At 42.6% G+C, this 11,836-nt stretch overlaps 3 non-coding genes across 3 annotated transcripts; 2 read left to right on the top strand and 1 right to left on the bottom strand.

Annotated features, from left to right (window-relative positions):
* Positions 1–744: 744 nt before the first annotated feature.
* Positions 745–817, bottom strand: trnak-uuu (transfer RNA lysine (anticodon UUU)). The gene has a single exon. It is a non-coding gene; the product is annotated as a tRNA-Lys (tRNA).
* A 2,885-nt stretch (positions 818–3,702) lies between these two features.
* Positions 3,703–3,775, top strand: trnak-uuu (transfer RNA lysine (anticodon UUU)). The gene has a single exon. It is a non-coding gene; the product is annotated as a tRNA-Lys (tRNA).
* Positions 3,776–4,637: 862 nt separating this feature from the next.
* On the top strand, positions 4,638–4,709 carry trnat-cgu (transfer RNA threonine (anticodon CGU)). The gene has a single exon. It is a non-coding gene; the product is annotated as a tRNA-Thr (tRNA).
* Positions 4,710–11,836: the final 7,127 nt, after the last annotated feature.

Below are 11,836 nucleotides of genomic sequence, written 5' to 3'. Positions count from 1 at the left end.
TACTCTAACGAGAAAGACCTCTTTATTAGAAGTGAGATTTTAACAAACGTCTCCAGGGTTAACTGCGACCTGAACGCAACGCCTTAGACCACCAGCCATCTTGCCTGTGGTACTTAGAGCAGCGCTCAATAAAAATGATCAGAACCCGAATGCGCTTCTTATGCGGATCATTATATTCCGATACCACTGGTTCTGCAGAAGAAATAAGAAAAGCCGAACTCAAAGCAGTGTGTTGCCATTACGGGTACTCTGTCTGCAGCTGCTTTAAGATCTACTCACACCGTGTTGCCATTAAGGCTACCTAGTTAAAAAAAAAAACTTATCGTCATCTTTTTGAACGTGATTATTAGACACCCGTTAAATCTCCACCGAGGTTTCTTGAGAGATCTTTCAGCGAGCGAGTATTAAAAAACTACGTCGCTTCCAACCTCTGCTCTCACTGTAAACTCGGACGTGATGTTCTGCAGATGTGCAGTGTGCCTTTCCTCTTGTCGTATTCAAGAGTACTCACTGTGTGCGCTCCTCACTGCGTGTTCTGTACTCTACTGTGATTTAATTTAGATGATTACGTGGAGTAGAGTGACAAGATCTACTTGAACATTTTCGGTTTGTGAAATGAAAAACTAAATACACTACTGTAAATACAAGTAATGGACATTTAAAATAACCACAGTACAGCTAGAAGAGTGAAAGATAAGAGACTATTTAGAATGACATTCACAATAGACTTAAGAACAGCACAACCGCCCGAACAGGGACTTGAACCCTGGGCCCTCAGATTAAAAGTCTGATGCTCTACCGACTGAGCTATCCGGGCTCTTGAAGAAAGTCGACAATGTCGGGATCCTCACAAGTCACGTGTCTCTTGTGCCGAAGAGCAGTCATACCTGACCCGTCTGGAATGACCACTGACAGACTTTATCCAGAAGCCACGGCACCACTCCCAGTAGAATGAGAGAGAAATACAGCATGACATGGGTAGTTAAGGGGCTCCCACAATCCATCTTTCCTCACATTACTGATTTTTTTCAATAGCATTTTGACCTTTTTTCACATTCAGATTTTTTTCACATTTAATAAAATCTTTTAATCAACAACATTAAAAAGAAAACAAATGGAACATTTTTTTGGAACAATAATTAAAAAAAAAACTTTCAATGCCTTGGTTGTATGCGTTTATTAAGGGAGTTGCAACAGTGTTGAAATGTAAAGAGCATTTCTGTAGAGAAAACGGCATTTTTTCTGCCTTAAGCTTAGGGAGAATGTCTTTTAGAAATTCTATTTTATAACACCTTGCACAGCCTCCCGGCAGACTAACAAATATTTTTTTTGAGAAATTGGCTCACACACCGGAAGACACTAACGTTTATTTACGTTAGAGTATGTGAATAACAGTTTAACCGAAAAAGTTTGTAATTGTGATTTTGTTAAAATTCAATAAATCGTCTATCATCAGTAAGTAATTATTAAGAAAGTGTTTTATTTCATAAATTATAAGACAATTTAGAGAGTTTATAGGTCATAAACGTCGGTTATGTTCTTTTAACTCTAGCATTCAGGATCCAAACCCAGGTGCGGACGGTTGTGTTTCTTGAATCTCTTGTAATCATCAAAAGTCGATGTGTCGTCCTTCAGTACTTTCTCGAGTTGTGCCATGGATATTTTATACGATCAATACTTGTCATGCTCTTTTGCATTTTCATTAACAAACGGAAAAAGTTCAAAGTGTGTTTATGGCTGCGCTTCACATCTACACGAGAGCAGTACAGGACAGTGCGGAGTTCAGAAGGAGGATTCGCTCGCTGAATGATCTCTCAAGAAATCCCGGGTAAGATTCAAGAGGTGTTTTCTGCAACAGCCACGGCAAGTGTGAAGCAATCTCTGGATTTCCTGAATTTGAACTAAATTATTAGGGTTAGGGTTAGTTCAAATAATTTAGGATTTAACAGAACTAAATGAGGTACATTTAAAACAGCAGCGCAACTCTGCAGCACGTCGAGTGTGCCTGCATTTAGTTGTGTAAACCTGGCTCTCTCTGAACACAAGGAAAGAGTTCTCACTCAACAGAAGATTGCAATGTGAGTACTGTAATATAAAGCACCTGGAGATGCCAGGGATTGAACCCGGGACCTCATACATGCAAAGCATGCACTCACTGAGCTACATCCCCAATGAAAAACGTAAAGGAACAGACTTAGAGATGTGCAGATGCTCACTGATCACAATCCACCACTCACGAAGAATGCCTGCAGTTTCCCACTTTCGCGTTTCCTCTACTACAGAATAAATTCATGGGAATGAAGAAATAAGGAAGGAAAAATAATCGCATTGAAGCTTCAAGAGACTGGGCACAAATTAATCTATTATTTTTGTATCCAGTCACACGTGCGACGGTGGTTAATTCCCAGACGGGGGAGTGCTTTTTTTCTACCTCCTTACTCGACTGTCTTTCAATTCTGTTTTATTTGAAAGCTTTTTGCATCTTTTAAGTGCTCTTGATTAAACTATGCATAGAAAAACAGCACTACTGATGATTTTCATGGACCGATGCACACTTGTTCTGTACAACTCGAGTGATAAAGCCCTGTCTGCAAATATTGTAGAAGAACATAAAAGGGTGAAACAACGCCCCAACCACAGGAATGGTAACAAGCAGGATCGTGTTCTTATTTGATAAGTCCTTTTGAGATGTCTTGTCAATGCACACAGGCGTTAGAGCTGAATAATTTACTTTTAGTGGTGTTTTTAAACAAAGATGGAACATGTTATTTCTATACCAGGAACAAAGGAGCTGACTTTAACTTTAAGAGGCAAAAACGACACCTTATCAAAGCTAATATCAATTAAAATGACATCACAACAAAAGAGTGGAGCCTTGAGTGAATAAAATTAGTTTTCATTGGACGTATGTGTCTCCATAACTTTGTAGGTGAGAGAGAGGATTGTGATAATTTGCAGGTGCTTCTCGGAAGTGCGTTGGTGGTACAGGCGCCTTCCAAATAATTGAGTCGGGTTTGAATCCCAGCCAGTACAAACCCAAATCTTTTCAAGATAATTTGTGGTCCGCTAACACATCTTTTGAAACACTACAACAGGTAACACCCCGTGTGAAACATCATGAACATTTGTTAAAGCCTGAGTTGTACATACTCTAACGTAAATAAACGTTAGTGTCTTCCGGTGTGTGAGCCAATTTCTCCAAAAAAATATTTGTTAGTCTGCCGGGAGGCTGTGCAAGGTGTTAAGAAATAGAATTTCTAAAAGACAGGCTCCCTATAACATCAAGGCAGAAAAAATGCTGTTTTCTCTACAGAAATGCTCTTTAAATTTCAGCACTGTTGCAACTCCCTTTATAAAGGGTGTGCACACGTATACAACCAAGGCATTGAAAGATTTTTTTAATTATTGTTCCAAAAAATGTTCCATTTGTTTTCTTTTTAATGTTGTTGATAAAAAGATTTTATTAAATGTGAAAAAAATCTGAATGTGAAAAAAAATCAGTAATGTGAGGAAAGATGGATTGTGGGAGCCGCTTAACTACCCATGTCATGCTGTATTTCTCACTCATTCTACTGGGAGTGGTGCCGTCGCTTCTGGATAAAGTCTGTCAGTGGTCATTCCAGACGGGTCAGGTATGACTGCTCTTCGGCACAAGAGACACGTAACTTGCGAGGATCCCGACAGTGTCGACTTGCTTTCAGAGCCCGGATAGCTCAGTCGGTAGAGCATCAGACTTTTAATCTGAGGGCCCAGGGTTCAAATCCCTGTTCGGGCAGTGGTGCTGTTCTTAAGTCTATTGTGAATGTCATTCTAAATAGTCTTTTATCTTTCACTCTTCTAGCTGTACTGTGGTTATTTTAAATGTCCATTACTTGTATTTACAGTAGTGTATTTAGTGTTTCATTTCACAAACCGAAAATGTTCAAGTAGATCTTGTCACTCTACTCCACGTAATCATCTAAATTAAATCACAGTAGAGTACAGAACACGCAGTGAGGAGCTCACACAGTGAGTACTCTTGAATACGACAAGAGGAAAGGCACACTGCACATCTGCAGAACATCACGTCCGAGTTTACAGTGACAGCAGAGGTTGGAAGCGACGTAGTTTTTTATTACTCGCTCGCTGAACGATCTCTCAAGAAACCTCGGTGGAGATTTAACGGGTGTCTAATAATCACGTTCAAAAAGGTGACGATAAGTTTTTTTTTAACTAGGTAGCCTTAATGGCTCTTACAGTCGCTAGAATTCATGAAGCAGCTCAAGCAGAATCAAGAATGCTTTCTGACCACAGTGACAAAGTGACACTGAACGGGGCGCTCGCTCAAACTTTACAAACAAAACCCGAGCAGCAGGACGCAGTCATGCTAGAGAAATAGAAGAACAGGGGACGGCTGACATTACATGTTACAGGTGCGGACTAACAATGCACAAAGCAGATGAATGCGGAGCGTGAACAGCAAAATGTCTACACTGCAAGAAAACAGGACATTGTGCACATGTCTGCAGAACATCACGTCCGAGTTTAAGGACAAGTATCCCTTTTATTGTTGTTGCTGCCTCCAGTTTACATTTGGCGATGTAAACCTGATTCAGAAAAAAATAATTTGAACAACCTTATTCCCATGCTTATTCGAAGGGGCGGTGGCCAAGAGGTAAGGCGTCGGTCTCGTAAACCGAAGAGCGTGGGTTCAAGCCCCACCCGTGCCTGTTTCATTTGTCACCGCTTTCCTTCAGTTTCAAAGTCTTAAAAGAACTCGCAATGTAGGGATCTCAATAGTAAGAGAACATAACTGTCGCCAGTGATTAGTATTCTTGCATATCCTGCCTTGATTTTTTAGTCGACAAAGCTTATCTCTCTTCGCACCCATCTTCCGAATGATCGTCTCAGCATTGGGAAGGAACGTGCGCTTGGTACAGCCCCCGACTCCATGGTCTGATCACAAACAGATCGGGTGAGCTGTCAGTCCAGGTTGGAAGTAACGTTCGAAAGCACTAAAAATCTGAATTAGGAACGAGAAGACCATGCTTTTTTATACGAGTAAACGATAAAATAATATACTGCCTGCAAGACTATGTCAAGTTCAAGTTTATTGTCATTATACTCATACACAGGTATATGGTATAACGAAAGGCTATTTAGCTAGCTCTCGGACATAAGTAGTACAAAGAAAAAAACACAACAACAATACAATTGTATAACAAAAGAAAGACAGAGACAACAGCCGATGTGCAAAAAACAACAACAGGCAGTGTGCAAAACAATAAAAATGTAACAGGTTATGTGCAAAAACATGCATCAAAAGAATGAAATAAAGGGATAGAAATGATGGGGAGTGAGCTTTTGACATGTATGGTAGAGGTAGATTTTCAATGTGTGTTTGGGTTTTGGTAAGAAAGAAGGCACTGTGAGGTTCAGATCATAGGTGAGAGGTGAGGAGAGAGTGAGAGAGGCTGGGAGTTTAATAGTTTGATAGTGCGGGGGTAAAAACTGTTTCTGAGTCTGGTAGTCCGGACCCGAATGTTCCGCTACCGTTTTCCATGTCATGCTGAACGCCACAAATTGTGTTAGTCCAGTCGTATCAATCGTCCTAAAGTTGTGGAAAATTGCATGTGACTGGTGCAATCAGCACACATTTTTCAGGATGGTCGAGCAGTTTAAAACAGCAAATTCACAACTTCGTGTCTTATAAGCTTTGTGTTTCGCTCTCCAAATAGAGGCATGGGTTCAAATCCCACTCCCGACAATCAGCCGTTTTACCCTGTCTTTTTTACCTGCCTTTACACTGTTTCAGTCTTGTTGTGCTCGCTGACAATCACAATACGAGGAAAACGGAGAAACTGCTATGCAAAAACATAACGGACAGAAAAAAGCTTCGTAAACACGTGAATGTGATTAGCAGCAGTAAGGTATGCATTCAAATGTTTAAGGCTGATTTATAACAGCAGCAGAAGAAAGGTGCAGCACAATGCAATTTGTGAGAATTTGCGTGTTTTTATGCTGCGTGGACTTCTTTCAAGCCTATGAAGTGACCCCCGTTTTATTTTCATTTTCAAACTTCAGAACCGAATAACGAAAAGGTTTCATGTGTGACAGCATTCCGTTGCAAATACCGTTTCCACGATGTATTCAGCGACGGGAATGAAATGTTTTAGTACTGGCTCAAATGCGAGGAATTTCAGAAAAACCTGGAAAAGCAACGCTTGCAGTAAATGACTACTTTTAAGCGTGTAGTCAGCATGAACAGAACAACGCAATGCTCTGTAAAAACAACCTGAAGCCGCAATTACTCTTTTATCTCGGGCAGTTCATTCCGATACGATGTTTCCGCAGACTAAATGAAATGCCGAACTTGCCGAGCAAGTTTAATACTTGCTTGTGAGCCCTAGATAAATTGGCTGCTGCAATTTCAGCAAGCGGAGTTCTGTTCAGCTGCCTGTAGTACACATTGCTGATTCCTTTTGTGAGGGCACGGGCAATCTTTCAACGATAAGGCTGACGTGCCAGTCGAAATTGTGTTTCCCTTTCACTCTGTTGTATTTGCCCTACTAGTACAACATCAATTGTGATGTCATCATTGCCCATTGGTTTGTGTCTTGTTGTCATTGTGTATTTTACATTACAGGAATTGAAAGTACTGAACTGAAGGTACTGAAGGTAGGAACTGAAAGTACAGACTGCTTTAATTATAAGAGTTTTTTTCTGCTGTTCTCTTTCCTGATGTATTGGTATTTGAAGGCTATTGGGCAGCAAGGATTTATCTTCCTGAACTCTCTATATAAGATATGGGTCCATGATCATCTTAGTTTAGATGTACCTTTTAAAGGTGGTATTATTCTCCATTGTTCAGCCTTCAGACATACTTGGAAAGTTTTAGGCACAGACATAATCTTTCTTAATCCCCTTTTATCCTGAGGTGACGTCCCAGACGAGCTTGCCCCCTGGGAATATTCACTGTGCTCTTCAGGCTTTTTTTCTGATTCTACACAGATTTTTTCTCCTTCAAACATGTCACCACTGTCTGTGCTGCCGTGTGCAGCCCATGCATCTTCTGTATCTTCTGATGAACTTCTGAGCTCTGTGTTGCCTTCCAAACTATGTCCCTCACTTTGACTTGAAATATGGACTATAGATTGTGTACTGTCATCTGGTTTTGAATCCTTACCAATACTCACCTCCTTCTGCGCCCTAAGCACTTGGATTCTTACTTTTTTTCTATCTTCATGCCAAATCACTGATAACCATTTCCTGTTGCTGGAGTAATCCTCTCCAAGGACTCTGTTTGACAGTGTTGACAACATATTGTCATGCCACCTATTTTTTTTTTTCTATCTTAGAAAACTTCAGAAATTCTTTGATCTCACTCCCTACTCCACCAGCCCTTGACCACAGGTCTGGCATCCTACTCCTCTGTCCTCCTTTAACATGTGGCATTGCCAACAATCTGAAAAACAGGGAACACATCTGAATGAAGTGGAAACATAATTGAAATTCAACACCCACTGGATGTTAATAGTGTAGGAGTGCAACAGATGTACAAGTCCATTAAATATTTTTATTTCTGTGTTTAATTTTTGAGGGACCCTATATTTTGATATAGCATCAATCACAAAACAGCATTCTGTCAATGTCACAACCACCAGACCGGGGAGATCAACTCACAAAAGAACTAACCAGTACCAGCAGTGGGTTAATAATAACATGAGTTAATCCACCAGCACATGCTCTACTGTGCAGCAAGCAGCATTGTTTTAACCATTCAAACCCGCTTCCCGCTACTCGGTATTGAGTCTTCTCTTTGAGAGCTCTACCTCGCGTTTACTCTGAATCTCGCTTACTGGTTACTGAACTCCCTTTTGCCTCTCGACCTTGGACCTTACCTTCTGTTTTGAATTGTTTGCTTCTCTCTGTACTTCAAGTATTTCGATCTACCTTTCACCTAACAATCTCGCCTGACGTTCTGGATTGTTCGCCTGTCTCAATAACTACTTGCTCCTGCATCTGCATAGGATCTGCATACCTTTTCACTGAGGATTTCTGATAGTCAAAGCCACATAAAAAAACTAGAAAAGAAGTATGACAAAAGAAGTAAAACAGATTATCCTTTCCGATAACAACATCAAAGAGGCTAAGGAATTTCTACGGCTGACAGCTCCACATCATCTTCCCTTCATAACTAACCTCATTAGATCTCTCAACTCTAAACTCTACCAGTTTCTCACTACAGAGAAGGACAAAAAACTCAGTCATCTTCTACAGAAGAAAACCATCAACACCCCGGACACCCTCACCAACCCTAACCTTGTTGTCACCATACCTTCTGACCTTTCCCTTTCACAGGATGAGCGATCCCTCCTCAGCAAAGGGCTGAGTTTTGTACCAGTTCCCAGGAAGCTGGACATCCCCCAGACCAATGTCGACCTTAACCGCTTTTACCGCAGGATCCGTCTCAGAGCACATTTTGCCGACAATTCCTCTTCACAGGCAGCTGATGACAACCCGGTTATTGATGTCATTAACAACATTAATCCCAAATGGACTCCCTCCTCTGGCCGTTTTCCACCAGTTGATTATTTCATCAACCAATGCACTAATCAAGCTCCCAAGGCACTCTCTATACCCAGTAAACATAGGTCTAACCTCACCCAAGGAGAAAATCAGGCGCTCCAGTCTCTCCGCAACAGGGATGTTATCGTCATCAAACCAGCGGACAAAGGAGGTGCTGTTGTGGTGTGGCGTAAGGATCTATATATCTTTGAAGCCTCTAGACAACTAACTGACACTTCTGCCTACCTCCCTCTCCAACAGGACCCTACCACTGACTACCAAAAGGAAGTGGTATCCACCATTTCCCTTCTTATCAGCAGTAACGAGCTACCCCAGGAGGCGAACCGGCTCATCATGGAACACCCACAGGTATCTCAATTTTACCTCCTCCCCAAAATCCACAAACCGGACACCCCTGGACGCCCCATCGTATCAGCATGTAACTGTCCTACTACTTACATCTCAGCCTCATGAGACCGCTGGTTGAAGATCTTCCCTCATACATCAAAGACACCAACCACGTGCTCCAACTTTTCAATGATTTCCAATTTCAGGGTACCGAATGCCACATTTTTACCATGGACACCACATCTCTGTACACCGTCATTCCCCATAATGACGGCCTTACAGCCCTCAAGCACACGCTGGACAAACGCACAGTGCTTGGTCCACCCACCCACACCCTGGTACGCTTTGCAGAATTGGTCCTCACATTGAACGCATTCTCTTTCAATAATCTTTTTTACCAACAGGTCAGTGGAGTTGCCATGGGCACCAGAATGGGACCCAACTTCCACCTGTCCCTCAAATAGGAAATTAGTGCGTAAAAAAACATTAAAGAGCATAAGGGTTTTCATCACATGGACTTGTTTGACTGTTTAGGATTAATGTTTTGGTGCCAGATCAATTAAAGGACAACAACCAGAAACACTGGTTCTCAGACTGAACGCATTCTCCTTCAATAATCTTTTTTACCAACAGGTGAGTGGAGTTGCCATGGGCACCAGAATGGGACCCAGCTATGCCAATATCTTTGTTGGCTGGGTAGAAGAACGCTTCTTCGCTTTCTACACTGGCTATGTCCCTGACCTCTACAAGCTATATATTGATGACTGCGTCAGTGCCGCCACATGCTCCAACGATCAGCTTAAGTGCTTCCTGCATCATTTCACCAACTTCCACCTGTCCCTCAAATATATGGTTAACATATCTTCCACTACTCTTCCGTTTCTGGACATCAACTTCTCCATCAACTACCCCAGACTCTCCACTTCTGTTTATTACAAACCCACGGATTCACACAGCTATCTCTTGTTTTCACCCCAAACATACTAAAAATTCTCTCTCTTTTTCACAGTTCCTTCGGCTACAACAAATATGCAGTGACGACATCGACTTCCAGAACCAAACCCTCAAAATGTACTCCTTTTTCATCAACAGAGGATACCCCAGCAGTGTTATTGACAGGGCCCTTGCCCGAGCCAAAAACACCCCTCGGACCATCAACTCAATCAGGAACTCCCACCGTAACAACCGCATTCCTTTGGTGCTTCCCTAACACACTTCCTATCCCCAGGACTGTTAACGACAACTTTTCCATCCTACAGGATGATCCCTCCATTGGGGCCCTCTTTTCTGACCACCCCATCATCTCATATCGCCAATCACCTAATCAGCGCAACCTTCGTGTTCACAGCTCCCTTGACCGCTCTCAGCAACCATCCACACCAGGTCCTTTCCCCTGCAACAGAGCTCGCTGTATCGCCTGCAAGTACACATCCAACACCACACTCATTCAAGGCCCCTCAGGACAATTCTGGATCACCCAGATGGCATCTTGTACCTCCAGCAACCTTATTTACTGTATCTCTTGCAGTAAATGCCCAGTTTCTCTCTATATTGGAGAAACAGGAAGGAGACTTGGAGACCGCTTCAGAGAACATGTCAGGGCTGTGAAGGTTAAAGATCTCTCCAAAAACCATTGTTTCTCATTTCACCTCTGATGGCCATGACCACTCTAATCTCTACGTCTGTGTTCTCAAAGATGGTTTTCTGAACTCATACATTAGTAAGACTACTGAAACCAAACTTATCCTGCAGTTAGGATCATACCTTCCCCCTTCTCTAAACGACAGACTACTATTCTACTAAGTTTTTCTCCATTCATTGGAAGTTTCATTTCACACCTCTCAACACCTATTCTGACTTCACACCTCTTGATTGCCTCTCTTTCTGTCCCCTGCTCCCGCGTCTCAACCCTCCTCCCTCCCAGCCTTTGTTCTCCCACTACATTACCTTTGCCTACTGCCTTCTCTCTCTCACACCTGAAGAACGCTCCACGGCCAAAACATTGTTTTCTCTCTTCTTTTTTTCTTCTTGTTTCGGTGGTCTTTCTGATGTATGAGTTCGGAAAACCGTCTTTGAGAACACAGATGGAGAGATTAGAGTGGTCGTGGCCGTCAGAGGTGAAATGAGAAACAATGGGCTTGGAGAGATCTTTAATCTTCACAGCCCTGACGTGTTCTCTGAAGCGGTCTCCGAGTCTCCTTCCTGTTTCCCCAATGTAGATGGCTGGGCATTTACTGCAAGAGATACAGTAAATAAGGTTGCTGGAGGTACAAGATGCTGTCTGGGTGATCTGGAATTGTCCTGAGGGGCCTTGAATGAGTGTGGTGGTGGCTGTGTACTTACAGGTGATACAGCGAGCTCTGTTGCAAGGGAAAGTGCCTGGTGTGGATGGTTGCTGAGGGCGGTCAAGGGAGCTGTGAACAAGGAGGTTACGCAGATTAGGTGGTCGGCGATATGAGATGATAGGGTGATCAGAAAAGAGGGCCCCAATGGAGGGATCATCCTGTAGGATGGAAAAGTTCTGGTTAATGGTCCTGGGGATAGAAAGTGTGTTAGGGTGGTAAGGAAGCACCAAAGGAATGCGGTTGTTACGGCGGGAGTTCCTGATCGGGTTGATGGTCCGGGGGGTGTTTTTGGCTCGGGCAAGGGTCCTGTCAATCACACTGCTGGGGTATCCTCTGTTGATGAAAAATGAGTACATTTCGAGGGCTTGGTTTTCGAAGTCGATGTCGTCACTGCATAATCGTCATAACCTAAGGAATTGTGAAAAAGGAAGAGAGTTTTTAGTGTGGTTGGGATGAAATGAGATGTACAGGAGGTAGCTGTGTGAATCCGTGGGTTTGTAATAAACTGAAGTGGACAGTCGGGGGTAGTTGATAGACAAATGGATGTCTAGAAACGGAAGAGTGGTGGAAGGTATGTTAACCGTATATTTGAGGGA

Source organism: Lepisosteus platostomus, chromosome 5 (genome assembly GCF_059453375.1).
Source record: "Lepisosteus platostomus isolate fLepPlt1 chromosome 5, fLepPlt1.hap1, whole genome shotgun sequence".
Lineage (NCBI taxonomy): Eukaryota > Metazoa > Chordata > Actinopteri > Semionotiformes > Lepisosteidae > Lepisosteus > Lepisosteus platostomus.
Note: the sequence above shows the minus strand (reverse complement) of the source record. Positions and strands in the feature narration are given on the sequence as shown.